Source organism: Carlito syrichta, unplaced genomic scaffold, assembly GCF_000164805.1.
Source record: "Carlito syrichta isolate Samal-C Ts95f unplaced genomic scaffold, Tarsius_syrichta-2.0.1 Scaffold18691, whole genome shotgun sequence".
Classification (NCBI taxonomy): Eukaryota; Metazoa; Chordata; class Mammalia; order Primates; family Tarsiidae; genus Carlito; species Carlito syrichta.
In genome coordinates this window covers 496-4779 of record NW_006962787.1, presented here as the reverse complement: position 1 = coordinate 4779, position 4284 = coordinate 496, and the positions used below count along the sequence as shown (strand labels likewise).

General features: G+C 40.8%; 1 pseudogene; it reads right to left on the bottom strand.

Annotated features, from left to right (window-relative positions):
* The window catches only part of LOC103263033, a 19605-nt pseudogene extending 15858 nt beyond the window's left edge, over positions 1-3747 (bottom strand).
* Between the last annotated feature and the right edge of the window lie 537 nt (positions 3748-4284).

The window sequence follows — 4284 nt, the reverse complement described above, 5'->3', positions numbered from 1 at the left end:
CCGCGGGGCAGCGGAGGGGCGCGGGGCGTGCGGGCGCCACTCGCTCGGCGCGCTCTGCACCTATTTATGGGGTTTTCGTTTGCATTTCCTTATGTCTAATGATGCCGAGCATATTTTCAATGCCTTGTTGGATATTTATATATCTTCTGTAGAGAAATATCTATTCAGATATTTTGCCCATTTTTCAATTGAGTTATTTGACTTTTTATTATTGAATAATAAGTGATACTAATATATTCTGGGTAAAAATTCCTGATCAGATTGTATAATTTACAAATATTTTCACCAATTCTGTGGGAAGATAATGTTTCTTATGATAATTTGGCCTCTGAAATATGCCTACCCCGCAGTTTTATTTCTACATTGGGAAATAATCACAGACAAAGTCACAGATTTAGAGACAAGAATATGAATTACAGATTTATAAGAATTGATAGAAATTGTTATAAAATAAAATGTTGTTGTATATAAGATTATAAAATATAATTAGAAACTATTGTTGCCCTACAATTAGTAATTGCTTAACTAAATTATGATATAGCCATACAATGAAAACTTGTGCAGTCATTAAACCTTTTGGTATGGAAGTAATTTCAATGCCATAAAAATGTCAATTTTAAGATCATAAAAAATGTTTATTACATACACGTAAATGAAAATGGATGTTATTACATGGGGTGTAAAGCATGCTATACTGTGTGTATGTATATGTGTATAATGTATGCAGAAAGGCCAATGGTAATTATATATTTATTCACTGTTTTATTTGTCCATTCACTCATCATTTATTCTTCAACAAATATTTCTTGAAAGTCAGACGCAATGCTAGATAATAAGGATATATTGTGAAAAAGGTAGACTTGGTCTTTGCCTTCAGAAAACACATAGTGTGGCAGGAAAGATAAGCATAGTCATTTGAAAATACATTTCTAATTATGCAATTAATCAGCTTAAAACCTTTGAGCAGCCCCCATTGCCCTTAGCATAAAGTTAGAAAAATTAACCTTTTCACAAGGCCCTAAATAATCCAGCCTCACTCAACTCTCCTGCAGTCCCTCCCACCCCCACCTGCCTCCTTTCAAAGAGCCAAGCTCCTTCTCATGCTAAGGCCTTCAAAGCATTACTTCTGGCTGGGAGACAATTTAGCAAATGAACCTGCTCCTGTTATAAGTCCCAGCATAAGTTTCTCTTCCATAAAAACTTCCCCTAACCCCCAGATTGAAGAAGGTCTCTGCTAATATGTCCTTTTTGCACGCTGAACATTTCCTTGGAAATGCTTGTCACAACTGTAATTCCCTCTCTAATTCTGTGTTAAATATTTAATCTTGTGAGCTCTGATCAACTTGTCTTTTTTATCATTCTGTAATTTAACAACCATTCTTGATGGCACTTTGATCATACACAGCAAGATCTTAAAATACTTAGCACAGTAAGAGTAAATATTTATTAAGTGCATCCTATGTACCAGGTACTATGTTAACTTTAATCCAATAAATCTATTTCAATCCTAGAGCAAAAAAATAGTGATATATGCAAATATTTACCTATACAAATATTCTTTATCACAGAATCATCTAAACTAATGAAGAAAGAGAAACAACTTAAATATCCAGCAACTGGGGATTAGTTAAATCATTCATGACATAGCCGTACAATGCTATGAACAGACATTTAAAATGACTGTGAGAAGAAACAAAGATCTGAGTACTACATGTACTCACTCGTAAGCAGACCCTGAACAATGATCATAATACTACAGGAAAGGGATTGGCAGTAGTGGGACAGGGCCAGGGGATGTGACTGGGCACATAACATCAATAAGGATACCCAAACTTTACCTGTACAATGACCATTTATGTACCTAATCCTGAATTGTACCCCACATCTTTAAAATAAAAATTTTTTAAAAACGATTGTGAGAAAAGATTTAATGACACAGAAAAGTAGCCATATTATTGTTAAGAGATACAGAAATCTATTGAAACACATCCATACTGTGAAATAAATGTTACTTGGAAAAGGACTACTACTTGTAAAACTGTCCATTCATTATTTGTCTCCCTCTTCCTCCCAAAGCTTTGGAGAAATTCCAAAAGGAAAAGCCTTTAAGAATACTTACCATATTGATTCAAATGAAGAGGAAACAGAACTTAGTTAAAACATAAGTCATCTTCCCAGAGGGCAAAGTGTAAAGGATGTATGTGTGTATGCAGGCTGTGTGTAGGGAGTAGTAGGACAGGCCACAGGTAAGTTGTACACGCAGACTTAGAAAGGCTGGGGAGCAGGGGTCCACTTTATGAATAACCAGCCTTGGGGATAAGAAATGCATGTCCTGAGGTTCAGGGGGAAAATGAAATACCTTCAGTGGTTGTAATTATGGGGTGCCACCAGTCTAGAAAAAAAAAGAAACTGTTTTAGGATTTTACTAGAGAACTTTTCAATTCCATAGTCACTTGTCTGAGAGACAAAGTTAAACACAAAACACACTTTGGGGATGACTCTCTCAAAGTGAACAAATCCTTTATTTGACAAATGTGTGTAAAAGTATTACCTGGCCATGTTTTTAAAATGAAGATGATGATTCTCCGTGGGTCAATTTAGACAATTATTTTTACCTGAAATGACAGGAGGACCAAAGCCTCCTTCCACCACCAGCATCTCTGAACAAGAGCTGTCAGCGGGCAATGGCAGGAGTCCAAGGTTGAACTACGCATGAAATAGTAGTGGGAGCTCAGCTTGTCACCTTAACAAACTCTAGAGTTCTCAGAGAAAAATCACCTCTCAGAGGAGCCTGTCCTACTCCTCCTACTTCTGGAAACAGGAGAGGGTGGAATTCCCAAGAGGAATATTGCTAGGCTGAGGTGGGGCAGACTCACCTGGAGTAGTAGGATTTGTTTGGGCAGCTGCAAGAAAAAGAAGGAAACATGAGTCAATCTCAGTGCCCAGGACAATGAGCAAGAGAAACACTGAGTGTCTGTCCCCACCTTATTACTTAGAAATGTCCGCTGAGAGTCGTCCAGGAGAGCTGAGTGGTAGATAGAAGCCTTGAGGGTGAGTCTCATAAAAAGATGTTGGGGAAATTTATTCTTACAACCTGAAAGTGGATTGAACCCTGTTTGCTGTAGGGACCTATGTAAGGAAGAAGCTATGGCATACCCATAAAATTCAAAGATAATAAAGACATTTGCTGACAGTGTTTCCCTGTTGAGGTATCAGGAGAACCACCCATCTTGCAGAGAAGCTCAAAGAGAGATGACTCTGTGCAAAGAAGCCCTTTCTTGGAGAAAACCATATCCTAAAACGGACACCCGAGGTTTTGGAGGCCCACCTGAGCAGATGACACAAGTATCCTCATTGTGGCCGCAGTTATGGGAGAGCCAGCCATTGTGGGGACAGCTCCACAGGTAGGACTCATGCCCTGAGCAGTGCACGTCGTCCAAGACAATTGATCCTTATCCCTGACCAAACTGGGCGTTTCCTGGAGCCAATGTAGCCCAGCCACAACCCAGCTGCCTGCAGACCACATTGGTATCATTGGTGTCCCAGTTGTCGTCACAAACGGTATCCCAGGAGCCTCAGTACCAGACCTCCACTCGGCCCTGACACCCGTCCCCTCCATTCACCAGCCTCAGGACCAATCCGGAGTCAGATCCTGGAGAGAGATATGAGAATTCACTCTTACCTGTGTCTCCTAAAGGAAGAGGTTCTGAGGTCCGTACGAGGTACAGCAGGCCAAGGCTTCCGGGTCTTGAGTGAATGTCAGCAGCACAGACATTGGCAAAAGCCTGTTCTTTATCATATTATCCTCAATAGTTGTTTTCTAGGACCCTTGGGTGTGTACTCAACAATGTATATTCTCTGATTGAGTCCCCTAGGTGCCCAGTGATTAAATTGCTGAGCCAGGCCTTGGTATGCAGGAGTGAAAGGGTTGCCATCAGCCTGAATCTGCAGTGATCACTGGGCTCAAGCTGTGACCCTGCAGCCAGTTGCCACTGAGACAGGCTCCCAGCCACCTGCCAAGGAACAGCCTGAGAACCTGACTCTTTGGAGCCTCCACTCAGGCTGCCTTTCCTTGCTCACAGGAACTATCCCATCAGTCCTGGGGCTTGCTCTTATGTCACTTTCAAACCCAAAGTTTGCCCTGAATCTGAAAGTAAATGGGGACTCACTGAATGCCATGAGCTGCAGGGGCAATGGGCATTAACTGCTACTGATACAGCTGATATATCTAGATGCGCCCATGGTCTGAGAATGGAAGACAGGAAAAATGGTAGTGAGAGGGCT